The following is a 12,703-nucleotide window of genomic DNA, read 5'->3' as shown; positions in this document are numbered from 1 at the left end:
AGCAAGCTTTTTGTCTCTAAAACATTTATTTCCACACTGTCAGTTCAAATGTGTGGAAGAGCATCTCTGTGTCAGTTATTCTCTGTGCTAGATGTTTTCACACTTTCCATATTTTATTCTAATTTTATAAGTGATATGTCAAAAGTCTATGTTGCTTATCCACTTGGAGTATTTGCTTGCATTTGACCTCCAGTCCAATGTATTTCACTTTGCCATCCTATTTTTTTTTTTCATAGATGAGGATGGGATAAAAAGCAACTGGCTCCATGACAAGACTGATAATTAATGTCTTACTTAAAATTTTTTTCCAAGGTTTGTATGTATTTATCAGAGAGAGAAGGAGACAGAGAAAGCACTCCTCAATAGGTCATGTCCATGCTGCAATTCCTTTTCCTTAAATTTTCCATGCTATTGGGATTTAGAGCAGAGACATGTGCCTAATGTGTTTTTCAAGTCTCTGGGCCAGGATTTGAATTGTGGTTGGCTATGTGGGATGAGGGTTCCCTTATTATAAGAAAGTACATATATTTTCAGCCTTGGATCATTTACAAGATTATCTACTCACTATTTTATATATAATTGGTGAATAGCTTGGTGAACAGAAAAAAAATACCCTTTAAGGCATTTACTTTTTACTGGAAATAGTTCTCGAGGAAAACCTTTTTTAGGTAAGATTGCAGATCCATATGAAGTGTAGTTTTGTGATCTGGTCAGGGCAAAATCCTCCACTTGCAAATAAGGTACTACAATAAGCACTGACATTTATAAATTTATACATATATATAGAATTCTAAATACAGAAATAAGTAGCATGGCTCCTGTGCACACAAATTCATGAATGTTTTATTTACCTTACTACTCGTGAGTGCCTTTAAGGCACAGAGGATGTCGTATTTTTCATTTTTTTCACTGAATCTTTGGCACCTCATAGATACTCAATGCATTATTTATGGAATGGGTGTTGAACGGATGCTAGTTGAATGGACCAACTAGAAACAAGAATGGATGAATAAATTGATGAGTGTACTCGTGTACAAGCCTAAGAGAGCTAATGCTTCACTGTGTATCTTTAGGAAAAACAAAACAAAAACAAACCTAGAATGAAGTCTTGTCATTTGTGCTGTGATGGGTAAGCCCAGAGGACATTATATGAACCCGGCATGGAAAGAAAAACACCTCATGTTCTCCATAGGTGGAAAGTACAAAGGATGAGCTTATAGAAGGGGAGAATAGAAGAATGACTGCTGATGCCTGGGCATGGCAGGGGAGAAGGGGACAGAAAGTTGTTCGTTAATATAAACAAAATTACAAGTAAGAGGGCCTAATGTTATAAAGCCTGGAAAGGTAAATATAGTTAACAAGGATTTACTGTATGTCTCAGAGTGGCTGTAAAAAGAGGATTTTTAATGTTTCCAACACAAAGAAATCATAAATAGTTGAGATGATAGATATGCTAATTACCCTGATTTGATCATTACACATGGTATTTTTGTACTAAAAATCACATGGTAGGCCATATACATGGTCCCTCACAAAGTGAAAAAAACCTGATGCTTTGCTTTGAGGCATGCACTTTTTATTTGGCCTTTTTTAGTCTGTATGCATGCAGTGGGCCACAGGTAAATGCCAACTTCTTGCTTTGTGCCAGTCTGCCATGCAATTTCTGTTATTAGAATTGTTTAAAAAGAATCACTTATTTCATTTTATTTGTCATTCATATTATTTTAAAATTTGCTACAGGACACATACCCTCACCAGAGAGAGCGAGAGAAAGAGAGAGAGAGAGAGAGGGAGAAAGACAGAGAGAGAGAGAGAGAGAAAGAGAGAGAGAGAGAGAGAAAGTGAGAAAACTAGCACCTAGTAAGACTTGAACTGTGGTTGGTCATGTGAGAGTCCAGCCTCTTAAACACCATGCTACCTACTGTCTTGATTATTAGAAATTCCAAAGTCTATATCTTTTCAGGATTTATCTACTTAACCTATTGCTTAGATAAATAGATTGTTTATTAGAGCTCAAAGTCATTTTCTTGGACATAGATTTTCATTACAGTGGAACTTGGTATATAGCATAAGTTATCATTGCTAGAGTGTGAGATTTTTAAATTGCTGAATGAATAGAAGTAATAAAGAGTTTTGTAACTTTCCACCTGATAATGGATTTTTTGTTGTTGTTGTTGTTGTTATATTTGTACAAATCGATAAACCTAACCTGAAAAGATGTTTCCTTTTACAATTTCCAGCTAGGAAAATGAAGCTCAGTGGTGAGATGACTGGTTTACTGAAATGTATCCCATAGTATGTCAGACACTCTCCGGGGTGGGAAAGGCTCAGAAATAATCATTGCCTTCAAGGAATTTGTCATGGGGGGTAGTGGAAGGATAAATAAAGATGTGATTACACTCAGTGGTCTAAATCATATGTAATGCATACATAGGGTGCCTTGAAACACATGGGATGTATATTTGTGTATTTTGTTACAGCAGAATGTATATTTCTACTATAACAAGACTTCCTCTCTTTTATCTCTGATTTCTCTTATTCCAGGTGGAAGCTCATTAGCAAAAATTAATGTGACGTGAGAAATTTAACCTCCAATACAGAGAAGAGCTGCATCTTTCTATTGCTTGCAGTTTGGTGTTAGAGGGTTCAAGAAGAGGTTGCAGACTCAAATGGGGACTAGGGAAGAGAGACAGGGCAGGACCTTTTTGGCGGCAGTACTAGTTAACAATAACTGACTTCTAACTCCAGATATCTGCTATCCCCATACTGCCTATCCAGTCTTACAACACACACAAAGTGCAGAGCGATTTTATGATGAACACAGGGTGAGGTGGTACTGAACAGTCTCTTAAAAGTCAATAGCTTACTCTGAAGACTTTTTTCTACTTCTTAATTTTCATCAACTCCTTATAAAGTTGGAGAGGCTTTTGCTTTCCAGGATCTGTTGACTGGAAATAAAATATTCACCTTAATGATTCTGAACAGCAGAAAGTGGAGGTACTGTACAGTTCCTTGGTAATGAGATTTGAAAATAGAATTTTAAAGAGCGACTAATATTAGACTGTTCTTTCATAATATCTGACCTTTGTGGCTTGGGGCACCTGGACTGCTTTCCCTTGCAAATTTCCATTGTAATATCCTACAGTTATTTCCTGTGTGTCCATTCTGTCATTGCCCCACTATTGAATTGTTCAGTCCATACACTGCCTCAAAAGTGTATTCTTTTATCATCACTTGGGAAACCTGAATCCAGGTCAACTTTAGGATAACTGAAATTCTAGTAATCAGTTTTCTGGTTCCTAGCCATCAGGCTTTTCCCCTCCCTGATTTCCTTTATAGCTTCCTATTTTATTTTATTTTATTATTTTATTTTATTTTATTTTATTTTATTTTCTGGAGTAGCTAATAATCTCCTGATATATCAATAGTTCCAATCCTATGCTTTTATCCTTTAACTTATTCTCTATAGGTGGCTGCTTCAGTGATTGTTGTTTCTTTTCATGATCTCCTCTCAAGTCATGCTCAAATTTTGTCATGTCTTAGGAGTATGAGTTTTCAGGAAAACTGACAAAGGTTGTGCCAGAATTCCAGCTTCAACTAAATATTTATTACTTTACTTTGGAGTCTGTGAATTGTTTCTACATAATATAAAAGTTAATATCAACTTTCATCATCCAAGTTATAAATTTGCCATTAGCTTGTCAATAACAATATAATATAAAAATTATTTGATTCTTAGGATATATGGCTTGCAGTGGAGGGTTTTTTTTTTTTTTTTTTTTTTTAGGATAATATGTATTTTTGACACCTTCCCTGAGGTATTAGTTACATACTGCAAAGCATCATTTCAAGAATAAAGCCCATGGGTTTAAGTAAATATGAGGCTACTTCAAAAAGTTTGTGGAAAATAGAATTAAAGTATGAGTTTATGTTGGGACAATAAAATTGAAATCCATGCATAGTGGTTTCTTATACTATGCATTTTTCATGAACCATTGAACAAATCTTATATGTAAAGTCAAGCAATTAGCATCATAGTCAGTTGAGGTTTAAAACACATTCACCACCCCAAAGATTTGGCTCACATCTTTTTTCAGGCAAATATTATATCCTGAAATCTCTGATTTAATTTTTTTTATTGTTCTATTTTTTAAATTTCTGAGATATCATTTAATTATAATGATAAAACATATATTCCTTTGGCTTCTTTCAGTTATCATAGTACTTTTTTTTTTTTTTTGGAGAGGTTTTCACTATAGGGTATGTGAGCTCACCAGACAGACAGAGAGAGACAGAGAGATAGAAAGCGAGAAATCACCCCCCAGGGGGAATGGCCACGCCACAATCCCTTCTCCTCCATTCTCCTCTAGGGATCTTGGGCATGCACGCACACGCGCCCAGGATGAGTTTAAGCCACCGGGTCCAGGACTCGAACTGCAGTCGACTACATGGGAGTCCAGCAACATAGCCATTACGCTAACTGCTGGTCTCCCAGTTATCATAGTACTTTTGAAGTTTAATCATGTATACGGCAGTAGGCTTCTCTTTATCATTTATTAGAATTCCATTTGACTAATTCCCATTTTGTTCATCCATTCACCAGTTGATGCATTAGGTTGGTTCTATGTTTTACCTATTAGGAATAGTACTGCAATAAACATCTGTGTAAAAGACTTCATGTGGACAAAGTAATAATAAATGTTGGAACTGGCATATATATTTATTGCTCTGGTTTGATCATTACATAATCTATATGTGTTTAAAAGCCACTGGACCATGTAAATATTTACAGTCATTATATATAAATGAGAAGTTATAATAATAATAATAATAATAATAATTTAAAAATTAAAAACAATTTGTGTGGAAGATGTTTTAATTTTTCTTGGATAAGTATGTATGGGTGGAATTGCTGGTTTATATAGTAGATTTATGTTTAACTTTTGATGAAACTGCCAAAATGCTTTCCAAAGTGGCTATAAAATTTTGTTTTCCCACCAGCAACATATGAGAGTTTCTGTTGCACCATATTCTTATCAACATTTGCTACTGTCAGTCTTTCACAATTTTAGCTATTGTAGTGAATGTGTAGTGGAAGCTTATTGTGGTTTTAAATTTCATTTCCTTAATGACTAGTTAAGTTGAGCATTTTTTCATGTGCTTTTTGGGCATTCAAGTTCTTTAATACTTTGAAGAGTAAGTCTTAGCCAGTTTTTGTTTGTGTGTATGAAAGAGACTGTTTTTATTTAGTAACTTAATTACTTAGCTTGATATAAGACTATTCTGATTTTTAAATTTCTTTTAGAGACAACTTGGTAATTTATGTTTTTCAGGGAATTTAAATATAATTTGTTTATTATTTCTGCTTATTATCTTTTTTCTTTTTATGTGCTTATGATAATTTGTGTTTGTGTGTGTGTATGAAGTAGCTGACAATTTATTTGAGTATCTGAGTTGACCAATTTTTATTGAGTTAATGCCTTCTTATAAGTAAGTCTTATTTATATTTTCTGGCTATAGTCCTTTGTTAGATCTAGTTTTGTAAATATTTTCTACCACTATGTGTCTTCCTTAGATAAGTAAAGGTTTTGATTAAATTATGAGTTTATTTGGAAGCAATAAAATTTAAATCCATGCATAGTGCTTTCTCATACTATGAATTTTTCATGAACATTTTTTTGGGAGAGATTTTGGTTATAGGGTACGTGCGCTTGCCAGAAAGACAGAGAGAGACGAAAAGATAGAAAGCGAGAAATCACCCTCCAGGGGGTATGGCCACACCGCAATCCCTTCTCCATTCTCCTCTTGGGATCTTGGGCACACATGCTTGGGGTGAGTTTAAGCCATTGGTTCCAGGACTTGAATTGCAGTTGACTACATGGGAGTTCAGTGACATAGCCATTACGCTAACTGCTGGTCCCAATTTTTAATGAACTTTTGAAAGCCGCTTATGTATAAAATAAAGTAATTGGCATCATAGTCATCATTCAAGGTTTAAAATATGATCACTAACCTGGGAACCAGCAGTTAGCGTAATGACTATGTCGCTGGACTCCCACGTAGTTGACTGTGGTTCACATCCTGGACCCGGTGGCTTAAAACTCAAAACAAACAAACAAACAAACAAACAAACACTCATGCCAGGCGCGTGTGCATGTGTGCCCAAGATCCCAAGAGGAGAATGGAGGAGAAGGAATTGTGGCGTGACCATCCCCCCTGGGAGGTGATTTCTTGCTTTCTGTCTCTATGTCTCTTTCTGTCTGTCTGGCAAGCCCATGTGCCCTATAGCGAAAAAAAACCAAAAACCTCTCCAAAAAAAAAAAAATGATCACTACCCCAAAGATTAGTTTCATATTCCATTGCAAACAAACATTACATCCTAAAACCTCTGGTCTAATTTTTCTGTTGTTCACCTTATAGTTTTTACTTTTATTATTTATTGTTTTTAAATTTTATGTAAAGATATTTGCCTACCCTGAGGTAACAAAAGTTATTTCTTATGTTTCCTCGAAGCTTCATAGATTCTGATATTACTCGTGTCTATTGCTCTGTTAATTGAAATAACCATATTTTTTTTACACTTGTTATGTGAATTTGTTGTAATGCAGTAATTGATTTTTAGGTAGTATATGTACTTTGTATTACTAGTAAAAACCACACTTGGCCACAGTGTATGGATAGATATAGAGAAATGGATTTAATTTATTGAAGATTATGTGTGTGTTTTCCTAAGAGACATTGGTTCCTAAGAGACAATAGCTTTGTTTTCCTTTGGTGTTATTATTATTATTATTATTTATATAAAATCAGCTGTGCTATGTTTCTGGAAAAGTTGTGGAGAATCAGTGTTTTTGTTCTTTAATAATTTTAGGAGTAAGTTTTCACCAATAAATCTTCCAAGATCATTTGTGTGTGTGTGTGTGTGTGTGAGAGAGAGAGAGAGAAATGTTGGTTTTTTTTTTTTTTTTTTTGCTATAGGGCGCATGTGCTCGCCAGAAAGACAGAGAGACAGAAAGTGAGAAATCACCCCCCATGGGGGTCGGCCATGCTGCAATCCTTTCTACTCCATTCTCCTCTCAGGATCTTGGGCACACACGCATGTGCGCCCAACGTGAGTTTAAGCCACCAGGTCTGGGACTCAAACTGTGGTCGACTACTTGGGAGTCCAGTGACACAGCCATTATACTAACTGCTGATCCTGAGAAAATCTTTTATTTAGTAACTTAATTACCTTGCTTGATATGACTGCTCTAATTTTTAAATTCCTTATAGAGATAATTTGGTACTTTGTGTTTTTCAAGGAATTTAAGTATGATTTGTTTATTATTTCTGCTTATTATCTTTTTATTTTAAGGTTTTAGCCATGGGGCACATGTGCTCAATGGAGAGAAACAGAGAGACAGTGAGAGGGAAAGTAAGAAATCACCACCCAGAAGGGACAGCCATGCCACAATCCCTCTTCTCCTTCCTTTCTTGGGATTGTGGGCATCATGCACATATTCCTGGTGTGATTTTCAAGTCACCAGCTCTGGAATTTGAACCACGGTTTGGCATGTGGGAATTCAGTGCCTTCACCCACATCACCTTCTGGCCCCCGAGTTATTATTCTTTTGTGATCTGTAGGACGGGCCTTGATGGTCCCTCTGTCATTCTTGCCTCTTTTCCCCATGTGAAGAAAACTCATCTGTATGTGCCACTTAGGTCAAATTAGTTGACAGTATTTTTTAAGTCTTCTACATACTTAGTGATACCCCCTTTTTTGTCCAGCTTTATTGAAGTATAAGTGATAATCAAAAATTGTACATATCAGATGTGTGTAACATGATGATTTGATACATACATACATTGTTAAGTGATAACCTCAATCAAATTAATGTATCCATCGATAGAAAGTTAGCAAGTTAGCACTTTTTTTCACATGTGTTTGATGAGGACACTTAAGATCTACTCTCAACAAATTTTAAGTAAACAATGCTGCTTATTTTTAACAGTAATTATTAACTCTTGTTGCCATGCTGTATATATAGTACTTATTAACTATAGTCATTGTATTATACATTCTATACTTATTGATTTTAATATATCAAAAATTATTTACTGAGGAGTATTAAAATCTCTGATGTATTTTTAAAATTTTGTCAGTTGTTGTTTTATGTATATGCTATTAAACACTTGTATAGAGTTGTTATATCTTACTACTGTGTAGACTATCATCATTAGGATGTATCTTTTTAGTGTCTAGTAAAAACTTGTCTTTGGTACCAGCAGATGGTGTAATGGTTATGTCACTGGACTGTCACATGGCTGGCCAGGGATTGGGACCCGGACCTGGTAGCTTGATACTCACACCTGGCATGGGTGTGTGTGTGCTCAAAATCCCAAGAGAAGAATAGAGAAGGGATTGTGATGTGGTCATTTCCTCTATGGGGTGATTTCTTGCTTTCTGCCTCTCTCTCTCTGTTTCTCCAGTGAGTACACACATCCTATAGCAAAATTCTCTAAAAACAAGACAAAACCCTGACTTAAAGTCTATTTTTCTTATGTTATTGTATAACTCTTTTATGTTTACTGTTTGCATTCTTTTACTTTCAACCTATTTGTATCTTTGACTTCAAAGGGTTTTTTTTTCAGAGAACATATACTGAATATTGCTTTTTAATTCAGTATTCAAAATATTTTGATACGTTTCTACTTATCCCATGTTGTTTCACAGCTCCTCTTCATTGTCTTCTGTGCACCTTTTAGTGTTTTATTGCCTTTTGATTTTTTTATTTTGCATTTTTCACTCATTGTCTTAGGATTCCAACATGCATCTGTAGCAAATTACTCCTAGTTTCTCATGAGTCTCATATGATAAAATATTAAAAACCATTGAAAATATGCCTTATGAAAATCTCCACAAGAATTTTGGAAGTCTGAAAGCAGTTTGAAAAAATGACACCCCAGAAGGAATGTTTTTCAGTACGAAAGAGATTAGTGTTTTCTCTTTTAGTTACAAACATGTCTTTTCAGTAATTACACACACAGGCACAAACATATGTGGATATAGGGAAACCAGTGACCCACACATTTATTTAATTTAGTTTTGGAACAATCCTGTCAATTAGTTTCAGTAAAAGTTGGTGGAGCAAAGTATTGCTCTAGTCTTATATAGGTAAAAAAGTGTAACTAAACACGGTATTTTTAGTTACAAAATTTGAATTTCCATTTAGTTCTTTGTAGTTGTTGTTCTTGCTTTGCTATAAGGCATATGTGCTTGCCAGAGGCAGGCAAAGAGAGAGAGGGAAAGTGAGAAAGCATCCCTAAGGGGGAATGGCACAATCTCTTCTCCATTTTCCTGTTGGGATTTTGGGCACATACATATACACACTAGGCTTGTTTTTCAAGCTGCCAGATCTGGAACTCAAATCACACAGTTGGCCATCTGAGATCAAGTTGTCTTAACCTCCATGTCATTTTCTTGCCCCCCAATTTTCTATATAAACACAATTATAATAAGAAAAAGTGTGGAGTATAAATAAAATGTATTGGGTATTCAAAAGAGGAAGGGATTTGTTTGAGATGTCAGCAAAGGTTTTGTTAAAATGATGGCATTTGAAAAGATGTGCCATGATGGGTGGATGGAAGTTGGATGGATGAAGATGGAGGAGACAGATATGCCTGCCTGAGTAAACTTCATGAGAGAAGCTGAGAAGGAAGAAAAAAGACTGGTTAACACTGTATGGACCAACTTGGCTCAAATAGTATTTATTGGTCGAATGGAATTTTAATGTCCTACTTTTAAAGGAAGTGCTAATAAAGCAAATTTTAACTGGGTTTGTAGTTAGCAATTCATGTTGTGTGGAATGTGTTGAAACACACTGTAATTGTAAGAAATCTCACTTCATTGCCTGCACTTGCACATGAACGGCCTTTCTGGTTCATATCTCATTACTTGCTTAATAACTGCTTTTTAATCCTCAAGGTTGAATTTCATTTATCTTCTTGGAAAGCCTTCTTTGACATCCCAAACTATTCGGAATTAGATGTCCTTCTCTGTGCCTGTTTTTATCTTGGCACTTACATTGAAAACATTAAATTATAAGATGATTTCTGCCACTAAATTGTGAGAAACTCAAGGCCAGAAATTTAGCTTTATCTGGCATTTCATGATTAGTTCTTGAATCATAGGGGTGCTTAATATAATCTAAAGAAGGGATGAAACAGTGTGGGCAGGTGATGTGGAGGTTAAGGCATTGGCTTCCACACAACTGACTGCATAGTTTGAGCCCGGACCTGTGGCTTGAGGATCATGCTGGGCACATGTGCATATGTGCCCAAAATCTCAAGAAGAGAATGGAAGAGAAGGGATTGCAGTGTGACCATCCCCACTTGGGGCAATTTCTCTCTCTTTCTCTCTCTCGCTTGTCTCTGGTAAATACATGTGCTCTACAGTAAAACCAAAACAAAACTACAACAACAACAATAAAAAAAAAAGAAGGAATGAAACATTAAATTGAATATTGGATTGATAACGTTCTCTCTTGCCTTCTATATTATTCTTTCATTCAGCCTGAATTGAACGCATTGTAATTCTTTACCCATAACTAAAAACAGAAGTGTCCATCCATACACATTTCAAAACCCTGTGTTTGTACTTTTCCACTTCTCTTTTCCATCCTGGGATGGCCTTGACTTACATCTCCAAAGGCATAAATAGAGATATATTTATAGGTCAAGGTCACAGGCCTCCTTCATTAGAAATATTTTTATAAAACCTCAAACTAGAGTATTCTTTCTATTCTGAATATCAATGATGAATTTTCTATGCAACTTTCATGGTACTTTCAATTTTATAGACCCTATATAGAGGCAGCATCACTATTTCATACACTTTGTATTTCCAAAGAGGTACAAGGTACGCTCAGTATGGGCACATACTTAAGATGTTTTCAATGACTTTTTGCTGAGCACTATTTCAGGCACTATATTGAGCACAAGCAATTCAATAAATATTTCCTAAACAAATGGTTCACTCATTACTTGTTCTGGGAGAAGACTGGAGAGTGACACAGTATGGATGAAAATGTAATTTGGTAGCAGAAAAAGAAAAAGAAAAAGGAATGAGTCAGAAATATATCTTCTGGCAACTTACAGAATTTCACAAAACCATTTGAAAACTTGCTTTGTTTATGAAAATCTCCACAGAAATTTAGCAAGCCTGAAAGCAGTTTGGAAAAATGATACCCTAGAAGAAATAAATGTTTGCTCAGCATGGAAGGAGTTTTAAAGAGTTGTAGTTTTTTTTTTAGTTATGTCTTTTCAGTAATTACACAGTGACTAATTTTATATTACAACAAACCACTTAACTGAAAATGTATTTGGCTCTGCAGATCAAGTATAGACTAGGAAGTCTTGAATAGAAAGCTAAGTATGAATTATAACAATAAGAAAAAAAGCCTGAAATCTACTTGGAGTTCATTCCTTTTATCTAAACAAATAATCAGCTTGTATGAGTTCAGTGGCATTCATTCCTTTTTCTTTTCTGCTTTCAAAAGCTTTCATTTAGACCAGATTTTTATTTTTCATTTTTTTCCCCTTGATTGTTTTGGTAACTCAAATGAGCACACCAGCTCTTATTTTCACAAACTCTTCTTGCTTCTTATTCCTGGCAAATTAGAAATCATCTTAATATGGCATATCCAAAAGGCTTCTGTCTCCAATTAAAATGGATTTCATAGTAATTTTTTGCTAGGGTTTAAATAATGAAATATGAACATTCCCTTTAAGGATGCTTAAATGTGGAGCTAGCAGGTTGCATAATGGTTAGGGTGCTGGACTCCCATGTGGCCGGCTGAGATTCAAGTCCCAGACCCAGTGGCTTGAAGCTCATGCCAGGTGCATGTGCATATGTGCTCAAAATCCCGAGAAGAGCATAGAGGAGAAGGGATTGTGGCATGGCCATTCCCCAAGGAGGTGATTTCTTGCTTTTTGTGTTTCTGGTGAGTGTACACACCCTGTAGCAAAAAAAAAAAAAAAAAAAAAAAAAAAAAAAATCTAAAAAAAAATGTTTAAATGTTATTAACTGATTATTTCAAGAAATAACACTTTTGAATTTGCACGTTTGTTTCAACCAGGAAGCATAATAATTCTGAAGTAGGCAACTCTGCTCATCAAGTGAAGTATTAGGGTGCTTGAGTTTTGCCTGTTTCCAGGATGAATAAGCAAGGCTATGGAGACTGATCATTTGGGGGTCAATTTATTCTGCTGTACCAACAATGGAGCTCTTATAAGTAGCTGTTGAAGGAATGGTGATATCTTGGCTGGCAGTTTTCACTTACTGGCTTCATTTCTCCGTCTTTTCCAGGAGATACAACAAAAGCACTTTCCGTTAATACTTCTTGAGGTACCATGAATACATACTTTACTGTCTTTCCATGAACGTGTCTAGTATTTTCTGCCCCATCACTGAATGCATGCTTCCACTGTTTTCTCCACGGAGACCTCTTTCTTCTCTCTAACGTCCCCCTAAGAAATGGACACAATTTCCTATATTGAGTATCTACTGGTGCCCATGTTTGCTTTACCCTAAAGCTCATTTTTTTTTTAATGACTCAATCAAGCATGTTATCACCAACAATATTCCATTTCTACTTTCATACAATGTTTACATATATATATGTTTTTTATCCTATCTTTGACCCTCTGCCCTTTCCCCCTCTCC

The 12,703-nt window shown here is 35.5% G+C and overlaps 1 long non-coding RNA gene across 2 annotated transcripts in view; it reads left to right on the top strand.

Annotated features, from left to right (window-relative positions):
- The window catches only part of LOC106734270 (uncharacterized), a 47,703-nt gene that overhangs the window by 16,423 nt on the left and 18,577 nt on the right, over positions 1–12,703 (top strand). The window lies entirely within an intron of this gene.

This window comes from Tupaia chinensis, unplaced genomic scaffold (genome assembly GCF_000334495.1).
Source record: "Tupaia chinensis unplaced genomic scaffold, TupChi_1.0 Scaffold000013_1, whole genome shotgun sequence".
Lineage (NCBI taxonomy): Eukaryota > Metazoa > Chordata > Mammalia > Scandentia > Tupaiidae > Tupaia > Tupaia belangeri.
Note: the sequence above shows the minus strand (reverse complement) of the source record. Positions and strands in the feature narration are given on the sequence as shown.